At 32.8% G+C, this 13,446-nt stretch overlaps 1 long non-coding RNA gene across 1 annotated transcript; it reads left to right on the forward strand.

Moving 5' to 3' along the window:
• On the forward strand, nucleotides 1-3,365 carry LOC136272082 (uncharacterized). Its single transcript, XR_010709986.1, has 3 exons — nucleotides 1-61; nucleotides 498-718; nucleotides 2,854-3,365. It is a non-coding gene; the product is annotated as an uncharacterized lncRNA (long non-coding RNA).
• The last annotated feature ends 10,081 nt before the right edge of the window (nucleotides 3,366-13,446 follow it).

Below are 13,446 nucleotides of genomic sequence, written 5' to 3' on the forward strand. Positions count from 1 at the left end.
CAAGAATTAGAATGACATCTTTCACTGGTGAATCTTCTGTCATCACTCCGCTAAGTACAAGGTAAGAATAAGAGACTGTATAGGATATGGTCAGCACAGTATAACTAACCGCATGCTTACTTAATTCATCTTCAGCGGTGGCCCACTGTAAAAGTTGTAAACATCGGATGGTTCATGGTTTGTTACAGCACTGTCTTTATGTTTACTTTAGATTTTAAAATGTAAGTCTTGTAGCTGTATACTGTCAGACTGTGATGTAGCGATGGTTTAGCTAACTGGTATAAATTACAGTTTGTTTTGTAAATTATCACGTGTGCGTTAGTTGCTTATACTGTCTGGTTGTTTCCCAATATTTTTTTGACGTGTGATAAATTGATACAGATTATGTTATTTATTTGTATGCTTGATGGCAATACGATGCATGAAAATGAAAGAAACTACTAATTCTAAAGGAATAAATTCAGGTTCTAGGAATAATGTGCAATGTTGTTTTTCAGTCTCTGCACTATATGTCACTTTCAAATTATCTCCGAGGAGTTTGTAAGGCTACCAGATGGAAGACCGTATCATAGATTGTGCTTACGTCAGGGAAACATTTGTCAGACTTTACCAAAAGATGGATGCTCTGGAGAGCAAGTTGAAGAAAGTAACATAGAAAAAGAAAATTCCAGTCGTCACTTTCCCGCAGTGGAAAGTCCAAGTCAACAAGTTACAACAGGTAGGTGTCTTAGTCAGTGCCAACAAGTTACAACAGGTAGGTGTCTTAGTCAGAGCCAACAAGTTACAACAGGTAGGTGTCTTAGTCAGAGCCAACAAGTTACAACAGGTAGGTGTCTTAGTCAGAGCCAACAAGTTACAACAGGTAGGTGTCTTAGTCAGAGCCAACAAGTAACAACAGGTAGGTGTCTTAGTCAATGTCAACAAGTTACAACAGGTAGGTGTCTTATTCAGTGTCAACAAGTTACAAAAGGTAGGTGTCTTAGTCAGTGCCAACAATTTACAACAGGTAGGTGTCTAAGTCCAAGTCAACAAGTTACAACAGGTAGGTGTCTTAGTCAGTGTCAACAAGTTACAACAGGTAGGTGTCTAAGTCAGTGTCAACAAGTTACAACAGGTAGGTGTCTTAGTCAGTGTCAACAAGTTACAACAGGTAGGTGTCTTAGTCAGTGTCAACAAGTTACAACAGGTAGGTGTCTTAGTCAGTGCCAACAAGTTACAACAGGTAGGTGTCTTAGTCAGAGCCAACAGGTAGGTGTCTTAGTCAGAGCCAACAAGTTACAACAGGTAGGTGTCTTAGTCAGTGCCAACAAGTTACAACAGGTAGGTGTCTTAGTCAGAGCCAACAAGTCACAACAGGAAGGTGTCTTAGTCAGTGCCAACAAGTCACAACAGGTAGGTGTCTTAGTCAGTGTCAACAAGTCACAACAGGTAGGTGTCTTAGTCAGTGCCAACAAGTTACAACAGGTAGGTGTCTTAGTCAGTGTCAACAAGTTACAACAGGTAGGTGTCTAAGTCAGTGTCAACAAGTTACAACAGGTAGGTGTCTTAGTCAGTGTCAACAAGTTACAACAGGTAGGTGTCTTAATCAGTAGCTATGAAGTTTACAAAGAGATATAGTTACAGTCAATAAGTCAGAGAAGGTTGAGATTCTAATTGAAACGTCAAAACACGGTGTCCCGAACTATAGTCTGTCCCAAGATATTTATGCTGCATATTTGAACGATTTTTAATAAAAATACACATACCTATGACTGAAGTGCAATCAAAATCGACGAAAGGGAAAATTCCCAAGATAACTTCATTCACACATTATCATTTTTCCCTCGTAAAAATTCACAGGAACGAAAACAGATTTCCTACGGAGATTTATAATGGGGAATGTTGACATCTTTTCTCCATTCGGAAATACTCGGGACACCTCGCGCAATTTTTCAACGTTATCATCCGGGCGTCTTCATCTCCTTGGCAATGGAAAAACCTCGTAGACTTTTTATTTTTAGCCGTGTACTGATACCCGACAAGCTAGAGGGGGCGTTTCAAAGGGGAACTCTTGGGATTTTTTCATACTATTGAATGAACATCGTCTGAACCAAGAGGTATTTATAAATATTGAATAATTTAAGAAAATATGCGGCAAAAAAATCTTGGGACAGACTATAACAGATGGTTGAGTTTTCTTGTTTAAATTGTAAAATAAGGTTGCGTTTCTTCGTCAAAATGTCACATACTAGTAACATTTATTTTAAGATTAGAACGCCATAGAATGATGAAAAGTAGATACGTGACAAAGAAATTAGTTTCAAGTCAAAAAGTCTTAGAACGATAAATTTCTCATCCAAAACGGCACAAACCATTGAGTTTCTTGAAGGATTTGTCACAAAAGAACGAGCTTCTCAGATAATTCATCACACATCATTGAGTTTCTTAGAGGTTAAGATTGAGTTTCTCAGGTAATATGTTATATTAGATAAATATCGAAGTAGACGTATGGCAACAACATATAAGGTAATTGAAAGCGTTCAACTTTGATCTACTTATATTTTTGGGAAAGAAAGAGAAATTACGCAAGATACTATACAAAAATATAGAACCTATATCATTATAACAAAGCAAATAGATTTATTGCAATAATTTTTGATTGATATTTGGAAAGATGTCTTCTGTGATGAAATAAGTTTCAGACTTGATTTTAATCTTTGATCTTCAGACTTAGAGATTCGGACATGGCAATCTTGTTTGTTTTCCTGCTGTGATTGTAAATAAAACTCTCTCTCTCTCTCTCTCTCTCTCTCTCTCTCTCTCTCTCTCTCTCTCTCTCTCTCTCAAAATAATCAATCTAAATATTTGTTTTAGGACTTGAATACAATACCTCCACCCACACTTTTAAGCAGGAACACAGGATTTTGGCTGCCATTATGGATTTTGTTAAAAAGCGGTACGGAGGCATTAAGGTGAACAGACAATCTGTAAAAATCTTCGCCATGACCGACGATGATTTTGTTCTCTGAACAATTGAAATTTCGCGAGATTTTGAACCAGTGTTTACATTCAGGAGATATTGCGGCCATATTGTGCATTGAAGATAAACATGTACAAACATTTTGACAATAATTGTTGCCAGTTTTTAGCAGAAAAAAGCCCGTTCAAGAAATGTTTACATTTCTATTCTCAAATTCCCAAGATGGCCGCACACCCCCCTAACTGAATATTTCAGTTTTGACACTAGAAGGTATCTGGACCCCAACACAAAGTTTTTACAGAAACTGCATTCTAATTAAGTTCTTAGGGATTGAAATCTGTAAATTGTGATAATGACCACAAATTAACGAATACAGAGGAATATCCGGTCTTCTTGCTGAATAGCAACAATCTGGATGCTATATATAAAACAATACTATATTTGTGTATCATGGTATATGTTTGAACATATTGGAATTAAATACTAACCAGAATTTTGTTATCGTCTACTGAAAACTTTTATAAATAAAATAAATAAATAAATTTAATATATATATATATATATATATATATATATATATATATATATATATATATATATATATATATATATATGTGTGTGTGTGTGTGTGTGTGTGTGTGTGTGTGTGTGTGTGTGTGACTTATATAGATTACTGTAGAGATATATAATTTAAAATCTGATTCACATTAAGTCATACATGGATCTAGATTTGATAAGTAAAATCATTATGTTATAATGATTGAAATTTTAAAATAGCCGTAAATTCTCTGTGCTTAGGTTGACATTCGCGATTCCGTGGGTCGTTTTGCAAAGCGTCATGAATATGTTAATTAACGAACAAAATGTTTTAAAAAATGTTGTTTGAAATTTAGTAATTCCTTGTCGATTCTTTTCTGTGACATTAAGTAGATAGTTACACAATTGCAACAAACATTAGAACAATTTCGTTTGAATCAACTGTATAACCTGGCAGAACTTGGCGCGAGAGAAGCATTTTAAGGACACACGCGGCGTTTTAATATTATTTTCCTCGATAGATTATTCTTCTGTATTTGCATATATATCTGTTAATGCCCAAAATCCCAGTGTGCATTGCCTGGCTTTATTTTTTTTGGAATTAGAATATCTTGAATTTATCTTTTAAATGCATTCAAAATGCAATTGAATGCTCATTAATCTGGTAATAGTATATATTTTTAATTGAAACTTTATATCCAAATTGAAAAATGCCATAAAACATGAACTATTATTTTGAAATTACGTAGCGGAAATCTTCTATTTTGGTGCTAGAACCATCATGATTGATTTAATGAATTTTCCCTTACTTTCCTGTTTCAAAGGAATTATTTAGAAAATGAAACAATCTGACATCACGTTATGTATCGACTGTTAACAAAACAAACTTTAGAAATATTAGTGAACAGAATGTACACAGGTCTAGTTTTGATTTTTTCAAAGTATTAAAGGGGCATGGTCACGATTTTGGGCAAAAATTATTTTTCTATTTTAATGGTCACAATGCTTCTGTAATAAATGCATTTTTAATAGGTAACCAAAATTTGAGTGTCATTTGTTGAGTTATACGCGAGTTACAGAGCTTGCAATTCTTTGCTATGTAAACAAAGCTTTTGTTTACATTTTGAATGCTGAAGTAAAAATTCCAATTTTTGACCTAAATATGAATATGTTAAACATTAGAAATTGTTCATTTATGCTAAAAATGAATAAAAAGATATACAAATCAGCTTGAAAAGAATTTTTACTGGTATATTGAACCTATGTAATAACAAAAACAGGGCACGAGCCTTGTTTACATGACGAAGAATTCTGAGCTCCCTATCTTGCTTATAACTTAACAACTGATTCTCAAATTTCATTTCATCATTAGAAATGCATTTCTACAGCATTGTGAATAATAAAAACAGAATTTAACCAAAATCGTGACCATGCCCCTTTAAAACCTTTCTATATAGCGATGTGTAAGTCATAATACAATCACAGCCGCCTCGACATCGGCTGCGAATTTTGATATGAGGCGAAAAATTGCGATACCTCTTTATGTCGTTGTTTTGTTGACAAATTCTGTTCATCATATTTTTATGAAAATAAGATTGACTTAGTTGACAAGGAAAACTTTTGCAATAACTTTTATTATACACATACCTATATAGCATAACCGTCGTTTAAAAGCGTTCACAAAATTTGATAGAAAATTGGACAAAGCAGCTTTAAAGAAGAGGTCAAGAACTTGTTTAATGCCATTTTTCGAGAGACTGTAAGCACTCTATATATATTCCATTTGTCAAAAATGAACAAAACTCCGAGCTTTGTTACCTATTTCCTTCAAATTTCATTAAAAATCATTTCTTAAAACATGATTTTTCATTGATTTTACCAAACCTTTAAGCCCCGATTCACCTTAATAAATAATAATAAGGGTATTAATATGAAGCATCATTGAAAGAGTTTATATCTTGAAAATCATAATCCTGTATGCACCTTTTATTTACTAGTACTTGACCTTAAAACAAGTGTTGTAAGACTCCAAATGATATAAAAACCTGTTTATGAGTGATCGGGTCTTTTGTCACGTACAATGCTTATATATATATAATTTATCCAAGTTAACTTACGTCCATTAACGATAATATGTAACATTCTAATTAACACCTACAGCTACAAAATGTCATACAAAATAGAATGTCTTATTTAAAAGATACATCTAATTAACAAATAAAAAGACTAAATAATTACTTTACAATTCTAAGACGTCATTTCCTACTCCTAATGTATCGACAATCCCAGCCTCACGTAGGCGGTCTGTTTCCACATGTCTTTAACAGGTCGGGGAAACTACCTTATATGAATATTGTTGTCATTGCGCAGAGCGATGCGTAACGCGAACAACTGTCCAATCAGTGAATAGAAAGCAACATATGTGATTTACTACATGTTTACGTTTTTACAATAAACACGTGGTTTAGACTAATTTACGACTTGATTTCGAATGACTGCGGGCACGTCAATTTATAAAAATTTTCAATTTTTTTGTAAAAATTGCAAAGATATGTACTTATTGAGATTTTTATGCTCACATTAACAAACATTGCAGATTTTCCATAATACGTTGAAATACCTCTCATAAAGTCTTCACAAGTCGTTATATTCCAGTATTTAATTTTCGTAAATTTTGTGTTTTTCGCTGTTGTAGTGCTACAGTGTATTTGTTGACTAGAATTTAAAACTTAATTCATTTTGATACATCTTTATTGTTGTATGTAATGACAATAGTAATAACAATCCGCATGTACATTGAACATTGTATAAGTTATAAGTAGTATGTGTCATCTTTGTATTTCCTCATTTTCTCGCTCTAATGGAATGCCATAAGTCCGAGTAGATGCATACACTAACTGTAAGTACTGTCTAAAAGAATACATGGATTAATATCAAGAGTACTCACCAAACACGCATCTCATAACCATTTACATTTAGGCTTAAAATGGCCACATGAGGTCTTTTAAATGCCAGACAATGTACAAACACCTACGAGTCGAATGCTTTGGACCATGAAACCACGTGAAATATGTCTTCACTAAAAATCAGCGCTGGCAGTAAGGCTTTTGTCAACAAATAGACTTATACAATGCAGTTGATGAACCCAAATTTTTACCATTGTAAAATGAGTGTTTGTAAATGTGAGCCTGGTAGATGATGATGTAAATACTGTTTTAAGTATACAAAATGCTTGAAAAAATAAAATATGCTTTTCTAAAAGCAATTAGAAAAAGTAGCACTTTTTAAACGTAGTATTTTTTGTTGTAACTCATGACGCATTTCAACTCAGGAATGTCATTCAGCTGATTGGTCAGTTAGTTGATTACGACTGTGCCTCATTTAGTATGTAATTTTTTTCCGACGTCACAGAAAATAGTTTCCCCAACCTGTTTAAAGCTGACATGAATTCATAAAAGCATTCGGTCGCCATATTTGTTTCGATTGCTCCTCTACTGCCACTAGGCTATATATACCGGTTGATAAAGTTCCGGTCGGTTGCTTTCATATCGAGGCATTCAAGTTTCAGGGACTTCTAAATGTATGAACTACACATTGTGTTTAAATGTTTGCAATAAAGAATAAAGGAAACAACAATCAATGAAAGTATATACAAAATATATTTATTCTTTGAAAGAATTTCCAAGGTATCCGTATTATTTTGCACAGACGTTGCTGCCTTACTTCGCATGCACATCGAACACGTGTGTCGTTCATACAGTGTGCATAACGTCTGCTCTGTTTTGAAAACCCCGGTGGCACTACATCCAACACTGTGAGTAGCTAAATGATGGTAAATCCAAGAAAGTAACAACGTAACATCGGATCATTGACATTGCTCGATCTGCCACAATGTGTGGTTTGGGCAAGTGCGATGTTATAACATACACAGGAAAACGGTCTACAATTATTGTGGAATATTTGAAGTATCTTTGCATGGATTTCAGTCTGTCGTGTTTCGTCGTTCATTGGATATTCCTTGCCAGTGCAGTGGTTGTCATATTATTTTTGTTCAAAACGCGTTTCTACGAGTCTTTTCGTCCTATGTAACGTGTTCGGGTGTTTGAAATATCTGAATGCGGTGATGCATAAATAATGCTCTCGGCCTTATATAAGGGGTGTGTAGCGATGAGCAGAACAAAAGAGATCGACAACAAATATGGCGGTAGTCAAGGGAAATAATGCGTATTATGTAGGTTTTGTTTTTAATTGAGTTTTGTTTTAAATTATGTCCCTCTTATATGTAAAGGACTATCAAAAGAAAATGAATGGCAAATTCAAAAACTCATGTGAAATCTTTTCTAGATAATGTATATAACAAAGACTTATCAACCCTGTGATTATTAGACAGTTTTGTTGCAAAGGGTTGACTACTTTTAAAGGGGAAGGAAACTAAAAATATGTTGTACAATAAATCAATTAATTATCATCTAATATAATTGTAAATCTTATTTATTTTCATTAAAAACCCCGGAACAATGAATAAATCAAGAAAATCGATCGCTTAATTTAAATTTCCCGCCGCCATGGGGGCTGCCATTGAATTTTAATCTATGACGTCACACCATCTACTCCGGTTTCTCTTATCAACATAACATCAGTATTAGTAAATCATGATATTCGCTCTAAATGACAAGTTCTGGAAAATTTGAAACAATATTGATTTGAGACCGTTCTTTTACCTTTGCAAACTACAAACTTACATCAAATGGAGCATGTTCGTTGAAATCTAAAAGCGGAGGTTAGTGTCGGAAATGTGGAAATTGTCAACAGATGCCAGGTATCATAGAAAATGTCTGCCGTCGTTATTTCGACATGGTAATTCCGACTTTAAAGACTGAATTTTAAACATCCCGATTACAATTATAACATTTATTCAGTTAGCGAAGAACTTGACTTGGAATAAAAAATTTAATCGAGTTCTACATCATGTCAGCCTCCAGTAAATACGATTTCTCCAACTTCAAACGTTCATTACGTATTTTATTTTCAAAACAGCATGACCACATGTGATAATTTACACCACTTTATTAAAATAAATAAATTATGTTTTTGACTTTCCTTCCCCTTTAATATGTTTGAACCATTAAGAAGAAATTAATGTATACACACAATTAAAGATTTTCATCATTTATGTATCTTTTATATTAGTTCAATCAGATATATCTAAACAAATGGGGCATTTCTAGTGATCAAGCACCTTCAACCTCTCTTCATACAATAGTTTTCCAGTGGAAAAGAATGTTTTTTGCTACTCATAACGCCAAGAGGCTCCAATGTCATTTGTTAGGCTTTGTTACTTTGAAAGCAAATACTAGCTTCAGTGGAACATGTTCAAATATCTTAATTTTTTTTTTTTTTTTTTTTACTGTGAATAAATATTTTAACACGGATTACAAGATAAACAAAGACGGATACCTTTTCGAAAACTTAACTTTTCATTTGCTGCCATTTACTACGATATTTGTAAAAATTTATCATCAGAAGAACTGTATGAAAGCTTCAACAAGCCTGAGATGTTTATTATCTCTAGCATCCACTTTTCTAAACTGTAACAGTTCTATTGTAAATGTTGCAAAAAAAAATATTTGCTTAAGTTTTAGAATGTGATAATTTAATTCTTAAAATACCTGTATTTAATATGCAGCATGTTATCATACCACTAACTTTTCATTTTAAACTAGAAAACTGACCAGTCATGAAGGTCCCCGCTATGACAATTAATATAGAGAAGTGAAAAAAACTTTGAATTCCATCCTCTTTATATTAACAATGATGACAAATAAATGCCCGGCAGAAGATGTAAAGAACTGGAATATATAGGATCTCGTGATTTGTAGTTGGATATGAATTTCATCAAACAATTAAAGTGCTTTTTTTCTTGAGCCTTAGTGAGGGGATAAAACACACAAGTTGGATAAAAATCATATTATACTACAAATCATATGAGATTCTATTTATCCCATGTTTTATACACCACAATCAATGTTTACACTGTTTAATATAAAACTCCACATTATTTTACTTCATTATGCCTACGCAAATCCCATTGTAAAGTCACAACTGTGGGATATCAAAAAAATATCCAATGAGTCATATCCACGGGATAAAGGGTGTTAACATGGGATGAAATAAAATTTGTTAAAAAAACAAAGAATTGATACCAATGCAATGATACCTAGGCTTTGTCTCAACTTCAAACAAACATCACTTGCAGACACATGTGTACGGTAATACATATAACAGATAAAGACAGACCTTAGATTTTCTGAAACAGGCAATAATCTCAGGGGATTAATTATCCTGCTCTCATCCATTTATTGAATTTAATCAGGGCTTACAGAAGGAACATTTTCAGGTACTATTCTTAAGTTTACTTTAATATAAACATAGCAACCAAAAACAACAACAACAACACCAAAAACATCCATTAAAAAAGAAAAAGAAAATAGAATAAAAAAACTGATATCTAATAAAAAAAAAAAAAATTAAATTTATTGTAATTCATATATTTTTTTTTTATTTTACAGAATATAAGTATTTGGACTAGAATGAAAAATATTCTTTTTCAAATACCATCCTTTAAACTGAGGGGTAAAAATATTAGGGTGCAGCTCATGGAATGAGAGTTTATTTTGCTTCAAAACAAACATCAGTGCAGACAAAGGTGTTCATTAATCTCGATATGACAGATAGAGATAAGCCTCTAAATTTTCTGCAGCAGGCAAGATAATTAATCCCATAGGATTAATTGTTCTGCTCTCTCATCCTTTTCTTCTAAATTTACAATAAGATTTTTTTTTTCAGAAATGACAGAATAGGGTTATTATCTGATTACCTGTTAAAATTAACATCATTAAGGCAGAAAAAAATAAAATAAATAATTAAAAAATAAAATAGTGTGGAAGGTTAATTAATCCCAAAGGACAAATATTGCACAGCCTTCCATGTATACAATGGCAACATTCTCAGCAGTTATCTCTCTTTGCCCATTCATTCTCAACAGTCATCTCTCTTTGCCCATTCATTCTTATGCATAGTTAGGAATCTACCCCACCACCCCAGCTCCAAACCAGAAGACATAGAGAACCAAACTTAGCATCAAAATATGTATTTCTGCCTACTGAACTACCATACCAAATTTGAACTTGATTGGGCAACCATAAAAAAAGTTATTAGAAAAAAACACGAAATTTGTGGACGGAAGAGTGACAGACGGACAGACAGAAGGACGGACAGAGTGATTACTATAGGGCACCCGCAAATCCTTGCGGGGCCCTAATTATACTATATCGAATGAATGGGCCGTGTCAAATAGAAACTGATGAATAATAAAAATAGGAGAAAAATGTAAATTGACTTTAATACAATTAAAGAAAATAAACAGCGCTATTTAAACGGATTATTTACTTTTGTGTGCATGTCATGTTTCAAAGTTCGTGTTTTTGATATTATCGTTCATGTACATGTCACGTTTCAGAGTTTGTGTTTTTGATATTATCGTTCATGTACATGTCATGTTTTAGAGTTCATGTTTATGATATTACTTTTGTATACATCTCATGTAACAGTTGCATACTTCATGTACATGACAAGTTTCGGAGTTCATGTTTATGATATTACTTTTGTGTACATGTCATGTTTAAGAGTTCATACTTATGATATTACTTTTGCCTTCATGTCATGTTTCAGAGTTCATTTTTATGATATTACTTTTATGTACATGTCATGTTTTAAGGTCGTATGGGACATCTGTCAATATTAATGTGGATTAAAGTACATTATAAAATTAAAATTCTTTCATTGGTTTAGAATTTTCAAATGTAACAATATTTTACATTAATTTTTAAAAATAATTGGAGAGGTAAAAATCGAACACCCCAGTGGGATTCGAACTCATGACTAGCAGATTCGTAGTAAAATCTCTAAAACACCGTGTTACGGTAGGTGACACAATTAGGTAAGAAACTACTTATATAATTACACTTGTTTGTTTTTTATTTCGATAAACAATACGTCACAGCATGGAAGTGTCCCGTACCACCTTAAAGTTCATGTTTATGATTTTACTTCTGTGTACATGTTATGTTTCATAGTTCATATTTATGATGTAACTTTTGCTTCTGTGTCATATTTCAGAGTTCATGTTTATGACATTACTTTTGTGTACATGCCATGTTTCATAGTTCATGTGTATACATGTCATGTTTAAGAGTTCATGCTTATGATATAACTTTGTCTACACGTCATGTTTCATAGTTCATGTTCATGATATTACTTTCGTAAACATGTGATGTTACAAAGTTCACGTTAATGATGTTACTTTAATTGATATAGAAGAATATCTCCTTGGCGTAGCTTTAACCTTGTAACATTGGAATGCCTTGATCAGAACCCATTAAAAAGTCATCCAAGAAAAACTGATTAGCAATAACGAAACATCATATGTAAATTGATTCTTTATGATAACTGTGCAGTAACTATTGTTGAAATAGGGATTACATTTGCACATTGTACCTTCAGGCCACATGCAGTCAAAATCTTAAAATTCTTACGAAAGCTTAACTACAGAATTTGTTGGAAAATTGGAATAATGAAAAAGAGGTTAGTTTTATTAATTAAACTAGACTTTTACCCGTGCGTGCACGGGTTGACTTTGCATATGATACCGGGCATTAACAAAATATATACATCGAAACACCGTATATTGTTGACATTTGCATAACGAAACTTCAAGCCTACAATAATGCTATTAATTTCACTACACTCTGCTGAGTTTGAATAATTTAATCTAACTGTGTCTCGGGAAATGCCTTCATCACAGTTAAAATGCCTCCATCATGGGAACCCACGGGTTTTCTATCCGTTACACTGAAGTGTAACGGGTAGAAAACCCGTGGGTTCCGACGATGAAATGCCTCCCATATAACCGTAATGTAGCAGAAATTTAAAATTGCCGAATCGCTTCAAAACGATTTTGGAGAAAATTAAGTTGCATTGAATTTAACAGTCAAATTGTTCACAAAAACCATTTTGAAGCTGTAAATACCTTTCCTCGAAAAGTTTAAATATATAATTGCAGAATCCAACATATTTCAACAACGTTTTTTATACATCTTGTTGACATTCAAAACTCTCGCGATTTTTGCTAGTAAATGCACTGTCTTAGAGTTATCTCCCGTATTTTCTTTGATGAACATAAAAAAAAATTTCAATGAAAATTAACACACATTTGTTTTATCGTTTCCAAGTTTATCCATGCAAATATGATATTGTGGAAACATAAAATAGAGAGCCTCTAGTGATTTAGCGTGAATGTTATGCGCATGCGCAAGATTATAAAATCCAAAAAATTCAGACGATTTCCGGAATTTTTTGAGGAATTTTAGTTGATTATTTATTAAAGAAGCCTGATTGAGAAAAAACAAACAAATTGGTAATCTTCAAGTACCAATGATGTTTAAAATATATAAAACAAAAGACAGCACTCTTCCGATTTATCGGTATTAAAGCTAAAAAATTCGAGTCTATTATTTTAATATAGTAGTATAGATACAAAGTCTATCTATTAGAAGGAAAGACATAATCTTAAAGAGATGAAAGTAGGAATCACTCCATAAATAAAGTGAGTGTGAGAGGAAAAAAATGAAAAATTGTTAAAATTAATATTTACAGATGTAAATCACATGCACGAAGCTATTTCATTGAGGACTTTATTATTTAAAATTGAGTCCTGGAATACAAACTGTTTATCAAATTTAACTTTTAGTAGGGGCCCAATTAATCAGATGGCTACAAGTTCTGATTAAGTGGAACCAATGAGATGAGAAGAATTTAGGATTCCTAAAATTCCTAATTCCTCCGAACAACAAATTCGTTCGAAAAAATAACTTTTTTGTCTGCACAAATAT

Source organism: Magallana gigas, chromosome 2 (genome assembly GCF_963853765.1).
Source record: "Magallana gigas chromosome 2, xbMagGiga1.1, whole genome shotgun sequence".
NCBI lineage: Eukaryota > Metazoa > Mollusca > Bivalvia > Ostreida > Ostreidae > Magallana > Magallana gigas.